Genomic DNA, 21,279 nt, shown 5'->3' on the forward strand with positions numbered 1-21,279 from the left:
AAGAGAGCAGAGGAGGAACTGATGTAGACTCATCTACAGTGTGAATTTTCTACCAGTGCTTTGAAAAGTGCCATGGTAGTAAGTGCTACTTTTACATTTCCTGTTTTGCTGGTATAGGCAATTTCAGTTTTTATCTGAGCATCTCACTGGAAATGTCCTGACATGTCTAAGCTGACAACCATTTAGTTACAAGGGGCGGGGGGAGGGACGGGGCGGGGGACTTAGTAGATCATATTACTTGTAAGTAAAACTGGAGGAAGTGGTGGGGGGGGATATGAACTTTCTGGCAAGTTAAAAATCACATTTCTATTTGACATATTTCATTTATATTTTTTCTTTTGACTCTTGATGAAAAAAAGATTTCAGGCCCATAACAGGTATGTATTGTCATTAAATACATTGTGTTTCAAGAGAGGCAAGTGGAAGCAGTGTATCAGCCATTTAAACAAAGGCCAATAAAATTATAGAACTGACAGCAGAAGCAGCACCAAACTGTTGCATGTTATTTTAGTTCTTAAAACCTGACATGCATTAACAATTTCTCCTCAAAACATCTCCCATGAGATGGTGATAATACTACTTCCCTATCTGACAAATGGGGAACAGGGACACAGTAAATTGTCAAAAGTTATGCTGAAATCTGTGGCACAGCTGGGGGAAAGAACCCAGATATCCTGAGTCTATTGCCTTACTCATATGAACATCTTCTCTGGTGATTAAAGCACAGCCCCTCCATTTACTGTGTGCAGTTACAAAAAGAATAACTTGTAGAAATATTCCTTATAGCGCTGACAGAGATTATAATAAAGATCGGACGAAACCACAAGGACAATGCACACATACCTCTGCCACAAAAAATTAATTTATTTGAGACATAACTGTGGTAAAGTGGACACCAGTAAGTTCAATAAATGCACTTAGTAAGTATGACATTTTAAGTGAACATCAGACAACACCAAGTGGATTCAAGATGTTTCCTTAAACTCCAGCCCAAAATCCTGGCACTAATGCAGTTAAGTGAGATGAGTATGTTACACCCTCTAGTTAGGGCAGTACAAAAATCCATGGCACAGGGTAATTTAAATAAGCCATGCAAGGAGCTATCCACAAGCTTCATAATAGGGACTGCACAGAACTGGAAAGGAAATTTTAAAATAACCTAAGCATGTTCTAATCATGATGGCCTAGCTCCTCCCAAGCCCACAAACAGCTCCCACCCTCTCCTGGAGAGAATGAAGGGCCTAAATACCCCCACCCCCACCCCCTGCCCATATTTAGTGGCTCATCCAATTACAGTACAGAAACAATACCACAGGAGAGAGTAACAAATAGCAAAATCTGTTGCAAAGCAACTTTTAGGATGAAATTGTTGAAATATTTTGAACCAGTTACAACTGTACAGATTCTTAAGAGCCAATCTATTTGCAAACAAAAAAAGGCTGAAATTCAGCAATTTAACAAATTCTTCAACCAGCACTATGGATAGCAAAGCCTTCTGTATACACAGGCACTGATGTCATTTAAAAACACACACACACACACACCCCTTGAGTCCCTCTCAGTTTACAGCTAAGCAGTGCAGAGGGGATTTGAAAAGCTACCTACCTCCTCTTAAACTACTCCAAGAATATATTTTGGATTTTTGTTTCTTCATACGAATTTTAGTGATAATGAAAAGTGCTCGATTGAACTCCCTGAAAACTCAAGTCCCCTGGTATGCACATAGTAAATGCTGCACAAGAATCTCCATTACCACTTGCTAACAATGTGCCTTTACCTGCTAGAGAGAATGCCTCAAGGGGAAAAGGTTCTTGCAAATATAAATCCTGGGACTGCTGAAACTGCCAACAAGGATACCAGTTTGTTGAGCTGAGACCACCAACTCATTTTACATCGATCAGACACACCACAGATGTGAGTTGCTCTTGGTAACCACTAGTCAGAGCTGACTCAGATCAGTAACCTAGAGGTGAGAGGCTCTATTGCTTATTACCAATTCCCTGACCCATTCAGTCCCCCATGAATATCATTTGTGGATGCAGAATGCAGCACTGAAATAAATCCAATAGCCACAGCTGAGATTAGAGAACTACATCATCCTCTTCCCAGGCTCTGGTCTGAAGGATGGCACTTGCACCATCAATATATCCAGCTTCTTTTACAGTTTAATCAAAGCTGTAACAAGGATGAAAAGGAGCTGTGACAGAAGAAATAGAAAGGTCACTATCATCCAAGACCTTTTCCAGATTTCCTGTTAAATTAATTAGGGTACATATTACCATTTACTAGGTGTTAATGCAGTAGTAAAAGAAACAATGAGGTATGTTAGCCCTGACTATGGCCTGGAAAATGGAGCAGCACTGTACTGGGGCAAACATTTATTTTAAAGTGACTTTGCTCCAAGCCTTATTATCAATATTTGCTTTCCTTCCTGGTGTTACAATGAAATTTAAGCATAAGTAAGTGCCACCATTTTCAACCTCACAATTGTTTCTTCAGAAGTCAGCTGTGATGTCACTAGCACCAATTTATGGAATTCCTGACTGTATCAGGCAAGAGGAGAAAGCTGATACATAGGAGCTTTGCCCCTTGTTAACATACATCTCTTGATAATCAGAACTGAAGAGAAAAATAAAATGCCAGTTTAAGGTTTTGGTGAAATATAGCATCAGTATTTCCATTACTGCAGTCTTATTAGGACACACCAAAAGTTCCTCTGGCCCACAGTTCTTCACAAAAATATTAGTTATTTTCCTTTAACTAACATGGGCTAAATTACCAAATTACAGTAAATGTATCATGTGCTTAAACCCTCCCACCCTGCTGATCAGCAGGCCCTCTATAAGCTTGCTAGACAGGATTTGGGGCCCAGATTTTTAAAGAGAAAGGATCTTAAATTTATGCTCCTAGCTCTGTACAGTCTGGGCTGACAGTCTGGAAATACCAGTGTCCTAAGTGTCAAAAATGAAGAACTACAGGAAAGGAAGATAAGGGGTTAAAGATTTTCCACCGTGAGGCCTTCTAAGATTTCTAGCAGTACTGAACTAGGTGAGGTTACATGTGGCAGTAATGGAACAAGGAGTTTTTATGCTGGCTGTAAAGTCTTAGAAATAAGAGACATTTTGGAAATACTCTGTGGTGGTTGTCCGGAAAAGTTGAGAAAAGGAAAAAAATAGACAAACAATAGAGATGGCAGAATAAGGCATACCATTCATATATTTAAGGTCTCCACTAACATTTTCACAGATTTAATGTATAAAAGGTAAGAGGTTTACATCCAAAGCAAGTAGATAGGTTTACTGCCCCAAGAAACAAACTTTTCTTACCTTCACTGCCTCCTCCTACAAGAAATCCTACATTCCTCCTGCAATGTGTTACTTTTGCTACAGACTCCATGGGACAAATTCATCCCAAGCACAACTCCATCAGCTTTGACATCCTTACCCCAGGCATCAGTTTGGCTCGTTATGTAATTACAGATGACAACATTGCCAAAGTTGAGTGCTTTTATTCGGGTATCTGAAGATCAGGTCACCCTTCAAAGGTAAAGAGCATCCATTGGAATTGATGGAATTACATCAGGGATGAATTTTGCCCATGTTGTGAAAATATCATGTTTTGTTCTCTTTTAGATTATGTAGAGGCATAACTTAAACAGTTCCATCTGCTGTTCCTAGAATGGAAATTAAGCTACTTTTTTGCCTTACTAATAGCTCATGTAGGAAAAGGTAATCTATTGTGTGGAAGTACGGAAAGTAAAATACCTTTACAAAAAAGTTTAACCAACTTATTCTATTGTTTTCAGTCTTCCCATTCAGACAATGCTAATTTAAATGCAATTGTGATACAGTATGTATTATAGCTTGTCTCATTACTAAGAATAGAATCTATGAAACATAAGAACAGCCATACTGGGTCAGACCAAAGGTCCATCTAGCCCTGTTTCCTGTCTTCCAACAGTGGCTAATGCCAGATACTTCAGCGGGAATGAATAGAACAGGTAATCATTGGGTGATCCATCCCCTGTCATCCACTCCTAACTTCTGGCAAACAGAGGCTAGTGACTCTCAGAGCATGTGGTTGCATCCCTGACCATCTTGACTAATAGCCAGTAGTGGACCTATCCTCCAGAACATACCTAGTTCTTTTTTGAACCCTGCTATAGTTCTGGCCTTCACAACATCCCCTGGCAAGGAGTTCCACAGCTTGACTGTGTAGTGTGTGAAGTAGTACTTCCTTTTGTTAGTTTTAAATCTGTTGCCCATTAATTCCATTGGGTGACCCTTGGTTCCTATGTTAGGTGAAGGAGTATAATACACTTCCTTCTCTATACCAGTCAAGATTTTATAGACCTTTATCATATCCCCCCTTAGTCGTCTCCTTTCCAAGCTGAAAAGTTCCAGTCTTTTTAATATATCCTCATATGGAAAGGTGTTCCATACCCCTAATTATTTTTTGTTGCCCTTTGCTATACCTTTTCAAATTCTAATACATCTTTAAGACAGGTAGACCAGAACCCCAAACAGTATGGGCATGGATTTGTATAGAGGAATTATGATATTTTCGCAATCCCTTTCTTCATGATGCTCAACATTCTGTTCACTTTTTTGACTGCGGCTGCACATTGAGTGGATGTTTTCAGAGAACTATCCACAATGACTCCAAGATCTCTCTCTTGAGTGGTAACTGCTAATTTACACCCCATCATTTTGTATAGTTGGGATGGTTTTTCAATGTGCATTACTTTGCTTTTATATATATTGAATTTTATCTGCCACCTTGTTGCCCAGTCACCCAGTTTTGTGAGATCCCTTTGTAACTCTTCGCAGTCAGCTTGGAACGTAACTATCTGCAAATTTTGCCAACTCGCTGTTTACCCCTTTTTCCAGATCATTTATGAGTATGTTGAATAGGACTGGTCCCAATACAGACCCCGCAGGACACCACTATTTATCTCTCTCCGTTGTGAAAACTGACCATTTATTCCTACCCTTTTTTGTCTTTTAGCCAGTTACTGATCCATGAGAGGACCTTCCCTCTTATCCCACAACAGCTAATGAAGCTCCCAAATTAGACAGCCCTCCATGTGTGAACTCTTACCAGCTTCAAGTCACAGTGTCTTCATCTCCATGTCCTTGTCTGTGCCACCTATTGCCCCTGAAACACACTATGCTTTAATTCAAATACCTTCTAAAACTCTATACATTTCACAAACCCTATCAAATATATTTAAGCAATGCTAGGTTTAAAATTATCTGCACCACTGAACTTTCACCTGGTACACCAGAGGTCTATTTGATTCAGGGATAGCCTGGTCCTGCAATTTACTATGGAGTATAGTTCTTATGCCTGTGACTTGTCCCCCTGAAGTCAGGTTGAACTGGGACTTCAATGGCAGTCCAAAAGGTGATGAGCACTTCACATGATTTGGCCTTAGCAGCGTGACCCTGGTAAAGATCTGAGAAGCTTCATTTAAAAAAAAAAAAAAATTCTTTTAAAGATAAGGAAAATTTAAACTGGTTTCTGTGTTAAATGCCTTTAAACATACCTCCTTCCTCTTCCCTTGTTCATGCATATGCCTGTAATCCAATCGTTGAGCTGACACTGATTATGGTACTGCTCACCTTGTGCCTCTTTCAGAAAACAAACATTGATATGTGAACCAAAGCTGAGAAGTGCTGTATATCCTTTTCATTTCAGGAAATAAAATGCTGTGTTATATTGGGAGGGTTTCCATCACAAAGAGAGAGAAACAAAAAACTACAATCTTTCAACAGTTACAGGTTTCAGAGTGGCAGCCTTGTTAGTCTGCATCCGCAAAAAAGAACAGGAGTACTTGTGGCACCTTAGAGACTAACAAATGTATTAGAGAATAAGCTTTTGTGGGCTACAGCCCACTTCATCAGATGCATAGAATGGAACATATAATAAGAAGATATATACGCACACACACACAGAAGGTGAAAGTTGCCATACAAACTGTAAGAGGCTAATTAATTAAGATGAGCTATTATCAGCAGGAGAAAAAAAAAACTTTTGTAGTGATAATCAAGATGGCCCATTTAGACAGTTGACAAGAAGGTGTTAGGATACTTAACATAAGGATGAAGTGGGCTGTAGCCCATGAAAGCTTATGCTCTAATAAATGTGTTTGTCTCTAAGGTGCCACAAGTACTCCTGTTCTTTTTTTCAATAGTTAGGATAGGAAGTAAAAAAGAAGAGTATATTCATCTAAAACAGGGGAATCCTGAAAGTCTCAGTGTGAGAGTTAAGTGTTAGTCTAGAGCATGAAAATGATTCTCTCTGAATTCTAGTTACATTTAAACATTCATAGCTGGATTAGTGATATACCACTGATTACAGAAACTAAATGAATAATAAACTGTATTTAACAAGTGATCAGTCAGCATTTTTAGTCATTAATGGCCCAGTCTTACAAGGCTCCCAAACACCTCCTGTATTGTACAAAGCATCCTCAATTCCCAAATAGTCATTAAGGTTAAATGCCTCCCATTGACTTCAGGAGGAATTGGATTGGATCAGACCCTTAACATTAAGGATAATCATTACATTGCAGGAAGCACTCTGGGCCTTGTAGGACTGAATCCTTCATTGCTACAACTATCAAATAGGAGGTCAATGAGAAGGTGAGGGCAATCAACATCATATAGAGATGTGCTCTAATTGAATTGATATTGATGAGGTTGATAGAACAATCCAAAAACCTTCATTTACAGAGTCAGAGGTGTATTTTTTGCATTACACTTGTTCATGTCCTAAATTTCATTTCTGTCTCATTTGCATCAGGCCTGGTTCAGTCTGCTTTGTGATTCCAGATTACCTCAGTTAGTTTATGAATAGCAGAGGGGAAAATGCAAACCATCTCCTGCATTAGTAACCAAATAGAACCCATTGCTCGCTTATTTGTCACTGAAGAGGGAGCTAAATATATGGTAAGGCTAAAAGTTGTCAGAATTAGAGTATTTGGTCTCTAAACAATGTTTAAAGCTTGAAAATGCTTGTACAACTCAGACATGAGTGTGGCAATACATACAATTATAAAAACTTTTTAGCAAACTTAGAGTAAGTGAATTTTAGTGCAAATCAAGAGTGCCATATTGCGACTTTACATCAGGATAGTGAGATCTATTAATCACAGAACAGGTATTGCACGGGGAGCAACCAAGCTTCCCCCCTGCAAATTTGACTCTCACCTTACCTGGAGAGAGTGTCTCCCAGAGTAGCTGAGGAGAGACTTCGGTCATCCTGATGATTCCATCCTGGACCTCTCTGCTGATACGGTCAAGACATCAACGCATTTTACCTGGGTCAGAGTCAGAAGGCAGTGACTTTATGGGGACTAGACCTTGTTGAAATGTTTTGATAAAGTTGAGGGCTGTACTGAATGCTCTCTTGCTCAAGATGAGACAGGTACCGGAGAAGGACCCAGCAGCCAAGACCACCACAGCTATTTTTAATCTTGTAGTTCCAAACACTTTCCAAAGGCCTCCTGACTCATCCTGCTCCACTAAAACCCTGCAGATTTTTGCCCCAGTTCCCTCAGCACAGGGGGACTCTGCTGGTTCCACTCCAGACTCTTGGCCTCTGGCTCTTCCTAGGCAGCTGACTTTCCTGTACTCTTCTGTAGAAAGAGCTACACCAGGTATTTCCTGCTCTCTCCCAAACAGTCTCCTAAACTTGGTCTTGAAAGAATCCCTGGTTCCACACTGCCTCAAATTCCATGGCTCAGGCTGTAGGCAACTCAGTTCTGTAGACCTTAACACTGTTTGGGTCCCAATACACTCCCAATACCATGCTTCTCTCAGAGTAATCCAGACATTCTGACTCAGTGCCTCCCCTCGTCTTCCACTGCTACAGTCAAACTAGGCCTCCTCCTGAACAGGAGAAAAAGAGCAGCAGCAGATTCATATTCAGCTTACCCGTTACTGCTCAGCTGTGTAGCAACCTCCATGGAACATGGAGGAACAGAAGCTGCAGAAAGGAAGAGTTTAGAGAAGGAACCAGGAAGGCACACCGTGTGCACATGGCTGGGAATGCTAAACTACAGCTGGAACAGCTCTGTAAATATTTCTTGAATAAAAGGAACCAGTTTAGTTTTACAGATAAAGCCCTGGAGTTATTATTCAGTATACAGTACATTAAACAAGCCAATTGACTACCACGGGGCTATATCCCATAACATGTGCCTGGCCATGCCTACACTTATAGGACCAGCTCTCTATTCCAAGTCCCCATAACATTCTCCAGCATATGCCTATTAAACTGGACATGCCTCTAATCTTTAAAATATATATAATTTTTCAAACTGACCATATGTCAACAAACTCTATGACTCCACCAAAATTGAAGCCTCCCTCTCAACTCACCCTCCTAAAAAACCATAAGCATAGTAAGGGGTGGAAAGACTCATATGCTATGAAGGCGAGTATTGGAGTGTGTTTTATCAAGGGTCCCTCCCTTCAGAAGTGGCACTGTTATATAAGGCACTGGTGAGACCTCACCTAGAATACTGTGTGCAGTTCTGGTCTCCCATGTTTAAGAAGGATGAATTCAAGCTGGAACAGGTACAGAGAAGGGCTACTAGGATGATCCGAGGAATGGAAAACTTGTCTTATGAAAGGAGACTCAAGGAGCTTGGCTTGTTTAGCCTAACTAAAAGAAGGTTGAGGGGAGATATGATTGCTCTCTATAAATATATCAGAGGGATAAATACCGGAGAGGGAGAGGAATTATTTAAGCTCAATACCAATGTGGACACAAGAACAAATGGATATAAACTGGTCATTGGGAAGTTTAGACATGAAATTAGATGAAGGTTTCTGACCATCAGAGTGAAGTTTTGGAATAGCCTTCCAAGGGAAGCAGTGGGGGCAAAAGATCTATCTGGTTTAAGATTAAACTCGACAAGTTTATGGAGGAGATGGTATGATGGGATAACATGATTTTGGTAATTAATTGATCTTTAAATATTCATGGTAAATGGGCCTAATGGCCTGTGATGGGATGTTAGATGGAGTGGGATCTGAATACCCAGGAAAGAATTTTCTGTAGTATCTGGCTGGTGAATCTTGCCCCTATGCTCAGGGTTTAGCTGATCACCATATTTGGGGCCGGGAAGGAATTTTCCTCCAGGACAGATTGGAAGAGACGCTGGAGGTTTTTCACCTTCTTCTGTAGCATGGGGCACGGCTCACTTGCCGGAGGATTCTCTGCTCCTTGAAGTCTTTAAACCACGATTTGAGGACTTCAATAGCTTAGACATAGGCGAGAGGTTTTTCACAGGAGTGGATGGGTGAGATTCTGTGGCCTACGTTATGCAGGAGGTCGGACTTGATGATCATAATGGTCCCCTCTGACCTTAGTATCTATGATTTTTTTTAAAACTACTCATTACTGCACCTCTACCATTTATTATACCTGAATGTTGAAACTGCATGTTATTTTTAGTGTTGCTTAGTGACACTTTTTGGACACATTCAGAACATCCCATCAAAGGCAGTATGTAAGAAAATTGGTTCCTAAGCTTTTTGGTTTTCCTTTGTTTTCTGAAGCCTCTTTCTGCTTGACAGGCTTCAGAGTAACAACCGTGTTAGTCTGTATTCGCAAAAAGAAAAGGAGTACTTGTGGCACCTAGCTCACGAAAGCTTATGCTCAAATAAATTGGTTAGTCTCTAAAGGTGCCACAAGTATTCCTTTTCTTTCTGCTTGAGTTTGCAGAAAGTCAAGCTTCCACACAGGTTCTCCTTGAATATTTTTTCAGGGAAACTTGACTGTGATGTTAAGTCCTTACAAAATAGATTTAATTTATTTTAGTCAAAACTAGGTTTGGTTTCTTCTAAAATCTTGAAGAGAATTATTTTTTTAAAAAAATGAACGTTTTTGACCAATATGGAGTTACAAACAGAAGTTACAGTACAAAATCCCTAACTGGAGTTGGCATTGCACGAAAGTGGTAACAAATGTTGAAGGAAATGATTTTCTGGAAAATCAAGTCCTATATTGGAATTCTGAGAACCCCTAGTGGTTGGGCTAGATTTAAGTTTTGTGATAAGATTTCTTTTATTAGTAAATCCTTTAGCTGAATATGAACTCACTTCTGAATGTAGATTTTCATATTCCACTTAAATTCTGTTCCAGTTGCCCAACCGCCCCAGCCATTATAGGCAAATGTGAGCTAGGAGCCTTTGACTCTTCAGGACCCACCTGCTGCATCCCCTCCTCACCTTCCCAAAACACTATCAAAATTGCATCTGCACTTGCCAGGGAATCTGCTTCTGTCTCATGGTAAAGCCCCAGCTATCAACATCTACCTATTTTTCCTCTTTCCCCTCCCCTGATCAAACCCTGTTCCCTTGCTGAAAATGGCCTTCAGCAGCATGGCACAACTGCAACCTCTACCCCACCCCACCCCTCTTCCCCTCCCATAGCATATTCGGATAGCGAAAACACTCAGTCATGCAAAAAGTCAACCATGTATTGAGACAGTGATTACCCGAAGAGAAGTGAAGTTAGTATTCTCAGTTTACATGAGGTACATATAGTCACTGCAGGACTGTAAAAGGTATTTGGACTACAACTCCCTGCTGAGGCATTTGTATAGAAAAAGAAATTTTGTATAGAACAGACATGTTCTGCATCCTCTGGACAATACATGGTACTGGGAACACCAGCATATGTTCCACACTGTGCCCCTGCAGCTGAGCTCCCACATGCTATTCCCGCCCCAGCTCAGGGCAGCAAGAACAATTGCACGTGGGAGGCCAGCTCTTTCAAGCTATCTAACACCCCTGATAGCTGGGAACACCAGAAAGCCCAAGAACAAGAAGAGACAGACACAAGACTCATCTGTGTGCTGAAGCCCTCTGCTGCACTGCATCAATTTAAAGCTTTCTTTCATTGTTGTTTAATTAAACATTTATTTCTGGGTATATAATAAAATTGTTTAATAATAAAAATGATTCATTCATAAAGAGTCAGCAATGCATTTTACACAGAATCTGTACATTTTACAAACATATAAAGGCTCAGACACAAGGGAAATAAAGAGTACCACAATGTGCCTCTTCTACCATCAATTTATAATAGAGAGAGAGACCGTGCTGCTCACAAGCCCTCTGCTCCCCCACAGGATAACAGGTGGAAGTACCACAGAATATTTTCATGCCTCAGAGTCAAAGCACGAGCAATCGGCATCCCTCACAGGACTGCCCCGGCCATTTCTGTTTTCTAGTGGATGCCTTGCTGGCTACTCAAACTGCTGAGCAAGTCTTCATGTCTCAGCCTCACACCCATTGTTAATGATTTCTCCTTTACTCTCACAAATATTGGGCAAAATACAACATGCAGCTATAGCCTTAGGCAAGTCTCGCCCCCCGAGTAACTTCCAACCTATTCTACGGACAGCACCATCTTCATTTCAGACGGCCAAATGCACACTGTCATTCTACAGCTACTGAGGTAGTAGTTACATAATTCCTTTCTTCTGTGCAAGTGGCCTGTGAATGGCTTCCTTAACCAGGGAAGCAAAGGACAAGCTGGGTCTCACAGGCTAACTGGAGTGGTCTCTGCATGAATTTCCATAGTGATCCTGGTGGCAAACTGCCCTTTATTCATTAAAGATAAATAGAGCTGAGTTCCAAAAGATCCTAGCATTATGGACCTTTCCAGATCACCCTGCATTTATGTTTGTAAACCTGCCATGGTGGTCAGCCAGCCCTTGGAGCACTGTGGGGAAATATTCCTTTCTATTTATAAACTCTGAGCTGTGGAGCCGGGGCAAATGATAGGCACATGGGTTCCATCAGTTGCCCCATACAGTTAGGGAACCCCATGCACATAAAGCCATCAATAGTCTCAGAGATTTACCACATCACATGCCTGAATGATAATGGGCCCAACTGTCAAGCTCCTTCGGCCAAATTCGTTAGCTGGGGACCAGGAACATTCTGGGGAGGCCAGTTTCCATATGGCAATAGCAATCTGCTTCTCAATGGGTATGGAGCACTGTTGGTGGAGGTAGCTCAGTGCAGCTCTTTTAAAAAAAAAAAAAAAAAAAAAAAAAAAAGGACTGCCCTTACCAGCCTGAAATTCTCTCACCACTGCCGGTCATCCCAGGTCTGCAGAATGATCCTTTCCTACCAGTTGACACTGGTTTCCCAAGCCCAGAAATGGTACTGCACTATGTAAAGCTGTTCTGGGAACAACTGCAATAGCAGCTGGTTTTCAGTGGCCTCATCAGAAGCTGCTGCTGGCTGGAGGAGCCTAAGCCATAGTTTTGTCTCACTTTTCTAACACCAATACACAAGGCTATTTGAAGCAGGAGTGTTTTATCTGTACCATGAAGGGCCTAGAACCAAGAATGCTTTGGAAATCAAGAGCATCTAATCAGTGACAGGATACAGACTCTAGGTGAAACTACTGGATTCATAGTCCCTGTAATGGTCCTAAAGGAACGGGTCAAAAAACAAACAAACATTTCTCAAGACAATTCAGTCTGAGCAATGTTCCCCTTATACATAAACACTCAGCCTGATGGGGCAGAGTCACAACCTGGGGGGAGGGAGGTTTCAAGGGGTCACAAACACTCTTTTGTGGCTAGAAATAAATTATTTATTCATAAAGAGTCAATGCATTTTACACAGAATTTGTACATTTTACAAAAGTGGCCCCAAAGCTTTTTTCTTCTGTAGCATGGGATCATGACACGGAAAAGGTGGAAAATTACTACCCTAACATTAATAGGGGGCTCTTAGGAAACTCCACAACATTGACCTTACACATAGCCCAGTATTGCTAATCCCACACATTTTAAAAATCAAGAATCAGATGTTCTGAAGTCATGAATTTGGCTTACAAATACATAGCTTCTGTTTCTTTTTATTTGCCTTCTGGTGTTGGCACTTTAGATTCATGATTTCAGAGAAAAGCCTGAAACAATGAAGGCTAGAAATGTACTTTAAAAAAAAAAAAATCAAATCTGAAAGCAGACAGTCACATGACGACAGAAAATGGGTCTTTAAAGAAAAAGACCAAATATTAATGAGACTCCCAAACAAATTTGCTGGAGATGGCAACATTGGAGCCACCTCCTGGAGCAACCTAATGTCCAAGAATGGTAGAGCACACGTATGCCTCTCTCCAAAGGGGCTCTATGATCCCACTTTAGGACCAGCAAGCCCAGGGTGCTTGTGTTTATTTCCTCCTTCCATCAGAGCAACAGGGATGCTGCATCTTTTCCTGCTCCAAGTGCAAGGTATCTTGAGCCTATAGCTGGTTGGCCTTGCATGTCAGCCAGATTCTTGGACCAGCTACAGCTCCTTCTCCTCCATGTCTCAGCCTCCTCAGGCTCCATGTCTCAGATCACCCAGGTGAAGCAAGCTTTTGGAGTCCTTGTCCTTTCTGGAGCCTCCTGCTGGACTCTCTGCTTAGTGGCAGCAAGCAAACGTTTTGTTTTGTCCTTTATTCTTCAGAGCTGTCACCTCTGAGCTGGTGACTATGTGAGCTGCTTCTCACAGCATGAAGTAGCAGGGAGGCTACACGTTTGCCTTGAAAAACTTTCTTCTCAGGGGATTCATTGCCAGGAGTGCAGACTACCCCAATCTAATATTATTGGGGCGGGGGGGGAGGGAGAAGAGGTTTTTTTCCATAGAAGTTTGGTACTGGTAATATGGTTCCTGGCAGCGACTGATTAGACAGCTCAAACCCTTTGGAGGAGTGGCAGACAGGATGCCTACTAATGATGCTTCAAGCAGCATTAAGTTAGTCGTAGCTGAGCAGACAGTGCCATGAAGATCACTTTTGCCCCAGTCCCAAAATCCTGTGGAGAGCCTGAGATGGAAAAGAGAAAGATATGCCACAGGCCTCCCTTCTGCTTGCTTATTTGCAGGATCCCTCTGAGCCCAAGCGACGACCCCTTAGCACAGGGAGGCAGAAAGATTAGCTGGCCTGAGAGCTGGTCCAATTAAATGGTTATTACTCAGGGGTAAAACTAGATTAAAGTTATCGGGCTGATTTTCATTTACACTCTAAGGTGCTTTACCCCACTCTGGCACTGTAAGAGGTCCTTACATGTAATTTACACTTTCTCTAAGGCCTCTTTACACTGCCAGAGTGGGGTAAAGTGAGACTCAAGCTCACCGTGTCATGACACAATCTTGGTCAAAACTTTCAGAGTCAGTAATGATGTGAACCCAGATTTTTAAAGGCAATTAGGCACTTAGGAGCCTAAATCCCTTTTGAAAATAGTTAGGCTCCTAAATCAGTTCAGCAATGCAAGGTTGAATTCAGCAATATCTGGGCCTGAGTATCTCAATTTTTGGGACTCCAACCAGAGATCCCGAAAATGAAGCCACGTTTAAGGTAAGTGTTGAGCACCCACCCTTTGATACATAGTCCCTTTTAAAAAAAAAAAAAAAGAGGTCTCACACGGGACACCCAAAAATTGAGGCATTCAAAGTCACTAGTCATTTTTGAAAATCTCAGCCAAGAGGTTTTGATTTTAGCTCTCATTCTTTCTTAATAACCTCACTCACCTTATCCTCGTTATAGCCAATAGTTTCTTGTTATCTAAATTGCTAAGAAATAAGCTAGGGGGGAAAAAAAAAGTTCCATTTAATGAACTTGGAGACTGGCCTCTCCTTGTTTGAGGAAAGCTGCATTTTCTCTCTTTGAAGTACTCTTAAGTGTTTTGGTATATTGATCCCTACAGATAACAATAGCAAAAACTGGAGGTTGATATTTTGAAATTAACACTTTTCCTTCCACATTTACATCACTGTGCAGCAGACTAGGTGCATTATTTCATTCTGAAATCTTGGGCTTCCTGTTAAACAGCAGATATGGGCACTCACAGAAGACAGGAAAAAAGATTAGATTCAGACCAGTGCTTTGATCACATATGGCAACTGCTAGGAGTAAAAAGAGTGAATTTTAAGCACTAGAGAAAAATGGTTCATAACCTTTTTAAACAAATCCTTCCTGGGGACAGATCAGGTAGGGTTCCCCTTTGTGTCTCTCTGCATCATACGCTGCTATGCTTGCCAGTAAGTACAAGCTCTCTGGAGGACTGTGTTTGTGTCTTGTACAACACAGAGCACATGGGTTTACTTGGGTGTTGACAAACTGGCTCCATGTTCATCCTGTCTTTGCTGGGTCCCTTGTCGTCCCGTCCCGTCTCCCCCGCCCTTCCTGTTTCTTTTTTTCTGTCCCCTTTTAATATTTGCTATTTTGCTGCGTTCAGTGTTTATTCCTCCTTCCCCTCCCCCCTGCAGTTTAACAGACTGCTACATGCTGCTCAAGCTGGGAGGACTGCTACGAGCACCACTCCCTGACTGAGAAGGCAAGTCTGGGCTTGCAGACCGCTGGCTGAATTTACAGCTGCTCGTTCACACGTGGCTGCATCACAAGCCCTAAAAGGAAGCACAGTGGAAAGTCAGGCAGGTTTCACACTGGTAAACTGACACACACCTAAGGAACAGCATATTTGCTACAGGAGGCAGGATGTGTCTGCGGTCAAGCTGTTCCTCCTGCCCCCACAGCTCTTCTGCACTGACCCTCCCCTAATTAGTCTCCTCCTGCCCCTGCACTGGAAACACTGCTTTAGAATCTCTGAGGCTATATCCAATCTTGGAGCCAGGGGTGTGAGCCCCAGCTTGTGCAGACATACTCGCACTAGCTCTCCTCAAGCTAGCATGCTAAAGATAATGTCCTTATAGCAGCATGGGCAGCACTTGATGGTGCCACAGGCTAGCTGCCCGGAGTACAAACCCACCCAGACCCCATGGGTACATACGTGGAGCAGCTAGTCGATGCAGCCACTTGTTGCTGCTCATGCCACGGCAGCTACACTACAGGTTTAGCATGCTAGCTTGATGGAGCTAGTGCGAGTATGTCTGCTTGAACGGGAAAATCACAGTCCCAGCTCCAAGTCTGGATTTCAGGCTATGTCTACAAGGACATGTAGCAAAAATAGGGCATTGTATTTAAAAAAAAATGTAATACCTAGCTGTTTTGATCAGCAGATCTCAAAGCACTTTATAATGGATTTCAAGGTCATTATCCCTGTTTTACAGATGAGGAAACTCAGGCAGAGAGGGGAAGTGACTTGCCCAGCATCACACAGTGAGCCAGTGGCCAGGAAATAGAACCCAGGTCTCCTGAGTCTCAGTCTAGTGCTCTGGCCATTTGCCCACATTGCTTCCCTAGATTCATATACTGAATAATTTGTTTTCAAACCTTATTGGACAATGGCACTCTCCAGCTACTGCAGTTAACTAGATAATACATTAACATAACAAAAGATGGAGTGAACACAATGGTCATTCCACCTGTAGGTAAATAGTCACATTACATTCTCATTTGAAAGCTGTCAGGCCTGATACTTATGACTTTCCATTTATTTGGTGTTCTTTTGTTGTTGGGATAATTAAAAACAAAGTGCATTTTTTACAAACAAACAGAAAAGGCTACAGCAAAGACCTCAAATGCATTAGCATTAATAAGTGCTGTTTCAACATACCTGACTAAAATGATTACATTTGTTTTTAAATAGCTATCCAGGGAATCTGGAGAACTTATTCTATTAGCACTCTTATTGCCTATAAAAAATTCTAATCAAACTGCCAACACATGAGAGAGATTTTTTGGCTTGAAAACATATGCATAAATTTATTTGTTGATCCAATAAGTGGTGTACCTTGTCTAAATTTATGTTAATATGGAATTGCTTAAAGTGCTGCATTAATTTATAAGTTGGGTGGCTGCTAACAATTAACAGGAAAAACACAAGAGTACATATGACACACACACACCCCCCACCCTTTTTAATGAAGTGAGCAATTGCATACTTTAGCCTTCCAACTACAGTGCTGAGCATGAATGAGAGACAACTGAATCTTTCATAGATTCAGAGGCCAGCCAGAAGGGACTATTATGATCATCTAATCTGACCTCCCGCATAAAGCAGGCCATAGATTTTCACCCAGTAATTTCTAAATCAAACCCATAACGGTCACAAGAGAGACACATACTAGTGTCAAAGTAAAAATAATAGGCACTGCCAAATCTCCATATGATGATTGCTGAAGTATGGTGAACTCATTTGGGGGCTTAAAAAAAAAAAAAAAAAGAAGAAGTCTGTCTCTACACAATGTCTACCACTCTGTCAGCCAAAGGATCACAAAAGCACAAAGTTTGCTAGCCCTGTCCACTTCTACAGTTACCATGGCTTATCTTCTTGTCTTGACATGCAGGGGAGAGCAGTGATAAGGGGCAAGTATATCAGCTTTACACCACCCAGCTATTTCCTTCGAGGGAACCCCCAGTTACACTAGAGGGCTACTTTGTACTGTCTGTGCAGTGCAAGAAGCTGGATGAGGAGGCAAGGATCTGACCTAATCTCATTTGGAATTATAAAAGCCCTTGTATACGCCAAGATCTCCACTACAATGGCATTAAAGATTTCCCTTAATAAAGTCCAGGAAGCAGCTTTTAGCTGACACTAAAGGAGCAAATTCAGGCCTATGCATAACAGCTGCACCACAGAGGTCAGAGGATGGTTTTCTATACATCAAGAAAAACAGACCTTTAATTCACTGCTAGTGCTCCCACCAGTGGAGCTGCCATGGTGAAAAAGTTTAGTCTTGATTCGCTGAGCTATGTTTATCACCACATTGTCTACCACCACCCAAAGTAGGGTTAGACAACAATTGTAAGAGTACCTGAGTTCTGTCTACATTGCCACATATGCTGTAAAAACTGGTGAAAAGCTATTAGTCCCAATTTTGTCACTGGAGATTAAGCCAGTCAGTTTTGAAAAGGATGTCCTTCAGAGCAAAATGGATGGAAGTGAGGAACCTGGGTACATCAACACTGTACACAGCCTGGGCTCTGCATCAGGTTTGAACCCCAGCCCCTCTTCCATCCACATAAATCAGTCTGACTCAGGTTAGCCAGCACTGAGAACCAAGCTCCTAGAACCCTGCCAGGGGGTTGGTTCAGAGTCCAAGTTCTGCAGTAATTTGGGGCCAAGCCCTGCCATTTTGCAGCATAGATGCTGGTCAGGCTGCAGACCTGAATCAAAAGGTCTGAGTAGTGCAGTATGCATGTGCTAGCATGGCTGACACACTCCAAACCCATGCCGTTGGGATGCTCACGTGCAGGCTTGACAACACCAAGTCCCCAAGCCCTGGTCCCACAAATCTGGGTTTACCACACAGTGTAGACATACCCATTAAGACCAGGAGGAATTTCTTCTCCAGCATCAGTTTGGGAGAGATGATCTAAGGAAGGGGTGTGTTCATGCTGCTGAGTGACAGGACTTCTCAGCCACCCTGCCTGACTGCTATCCAACTTACTAAATGGGATTCTAGGCAACTTGAATGTTTCAAAATTCAAAGCACCAGGTTTATGCAGCTGTTTTCAGGGCAGAAGGGAAGAGAGAAATTATCCCCCCTTTGTGTTTTGTCACCACATTATATTGGCTATAAAATGAAATATGGTTGCCTGGCCTCCTTCATACTAATACCCCTACTTCCCCAACCCATGATAATTACACTTTACGTTCAAAAATTACTCCCTTGGATTCTCCCTCTTCATTTCTTGTAAAACTGACAAGAAATGGCTAAAAATACCTTTGAAGACTTTACATCTGTGGCTATTAAATATTTTTAAACCAAGTCCAATTTCTCATACAATTTGATAACTCATTTTATTCTGACTAGATATTCTAGAAACCTGTCTACAACTACGCTACTCAAGCATATTTTGTACCTGCTCTTTCATAAAGTACAAGACAGTTTTTAATTGAAAGAGGTTCAGGTTCATGTAAAAGTTACTCTCCCCAGTAACTGACTTGAGGGTTGAAGGGACATGAACAGCAGAATAGTTTCAGGGCACACATCTTCATTCTAGATGTTGTACAAGTTACATCAGCCTAATCCATAGAGGGACTTGAGTGTTGCAGTGCCCAGTGTTTAGGCCCCTGGCCCCCCATGGAGCCCTCAGCCTCAAGTTAAGCACCCAGGCTCCCTATACAATGCGTGGGGAGAGTTAGGTGCTTAATAATAGGATTCACAGAAACCAGCAGGTAAGTGAAGAGAGCCACCTAGGCTAACCAATAGTAAATGCCAAGGAGTGGTGCAAGGCCAAAACTCTGCCCCTCAAAGGTAGTTAGGTGCCTCAGGCCAGGCGAGAGGGAGGTGCCTCTCTCCATTTAGGTTTCTCAGCCATGAACCCTTTCCTGGAACTGGACACCTAAGCCATGTCATACCTCACATGAAAAATGTGACACCCCTTATTATAGCCAATAGCCCCCTAGTTAGATGTCCTGTGTGCAAGGTAAGTGCCCTAGCCACTGGGCTACAGCCTGCCTCTCTGGCCCAATACATATCCATGGCTTATATGAGGGGTTCTCAAACTGGGGTCACGACTCCACCTCCACCCCAAACCCCGCTTCGCCTCCAGCATTTATAATGGTGTTAAATATATTTAAAAGTGTTTTTAATGTATAAGGGGGTGGGAGCGTTGCATCAGATGTTTTCTATGTGAAAGGGGTCACCAGTAAAAAAGTTTGAGAACCACTGGGCTTATATGAAGTGGAACAGTTTTAACAGGAGAGCTTTAGAGAGTCCCACAATGGCCTGGGGAGTACAGAACTCACCTAGGAAGTGGGAGACCTGGGTTCAAGTCTATGCTCCAAATCAGGCAGAGTGGGGATTCATATCTCGGTCTCCCACCTCCTGGGTGAGTGCTCTAACCACTAGGCGAGAGGTTCTCAAACTGTGGTCTGCGAGCTCCATTCAGGTGGCCCGTGGATAGTTCCCTCTAAGGTGCGCATTGGGCAGCTGCACACAAGAGAATGAAGGGCCACCCACCTAATTAGTGGAGCCATGCAGGCATGGCTCCACTAATTAGATGCCTAGACCCTGGAGAAGATGCACATGTAAGGTGAGGTGGCCGCCTTGGGAGGAATTTGGGATGTGCAGGGCTGCGACGGCCAGGGAAAGAGGCAACTTTCCCCTGCTCCAGGGCTGCGGCTGCCGGGGAGAGATGGCCCTCCTTCCCAGCCTCACCTCTGGGGCTGCCACAGCAGGGGAGAGAGGGCACATCCATCACATTAGAAAGGTAAGACTACGGATATTATAAAAGCACATAATAGTTATTTTTGTTCTACAAAAAATGAGTTATTATTAAGGTTTTGTTTTTAATATATAATGCTTTTATCCAAAGCGCTTTACAATAATTAGCTAACAGTACAAACATTTGGAAGGATCATTAAGTGGTCCACCGAGACCCTCTGCAATTTTCAAGTAGTCCATGAAAAAAAAAAAGTTTGAGAACTACTGCACTAGGCTATTGGGTATCTGAGGACACATGTGCCTGACTATCTTTTGTGCATGTTAGGTGCTCTCAGAGCATGCCTACCGGATCAGGTCCAACAGGCTAGATAGGTGGGGGAACTTCTAGTTTGTGAACCCTGCTGGGGCTTAGGTGCGAGCAAGGCCACCAAGCATCTTGGCAATATCAGAATTTAGGTGGGTTTGCACATGCCCACTTAGGTGCTTGCGGGCCTTTACTGACAGAACCTCAGGTGCCTAGGGAATTTAGGCACCTATAGGGTTATGCAACAGCTAAGCAGTGAGTTTGAAGACCCAGTGGTGACAAATGTTGGCATTAGGTGCCTAAAGTGGCAGTTAGGTGGCTAAGTCCCTTTGTGGATCTCACGCTCATCCTTCATTCTCGTGTGCAGCCGCCCAGTGTGCACCTTAGAGGGAACTATCCGCGGGCCACCTGAATGGAGCTCATGGACCACAGTTTGAGAACCTCTGGCCTAGTGGTTAGAGCACTCACCCAGGAGGTGGGAGACCGAGCTATGAATCCCCACTCTGCCTGATTTGGAGCATAGACTCAAACCCAGATCTCCCACTTCCTAGTGGAGTGCTGTACTTGCCCTTAGTTCTGCCCAGCTTCCGTTCTGCTGTTACTTCTCCTCTGCCTTCTTGGGCTCCATGAAGTTCATTGTGGAGGCAATATTCTTTCTTTGAGGAGGTAGGTTTCAGAAGTCACAGAATGGACTTGAGCATTCCAGCTGCTTTTGCTGATAGAGAGCCTATATTCTTTCCTTTTGATTTAATAGGATCTTTTGAGCACCAGTTTGACAGTTATTCCTGTCTGCTGAAGCTATTAGTGTGCTCTTGTTGAAATTACTTAGACTACAGAAGGTTACTTACTGTACTCTCTCTTCCACATCTCATGCATGTA

This window comes from Natator depressus, chromosome 1 (assembly GCF_965152275.1).
Source record: "Natator depressus isolate rNatDep1 chromosome 1, rNatDep2.hap1, whole genome shotgun sequence".
Classification (NCBI taxonomy): Eukaryota; Metazoa; Chordata; order Testudines; family Cheloniidae; genus Natator; species Natator depressus.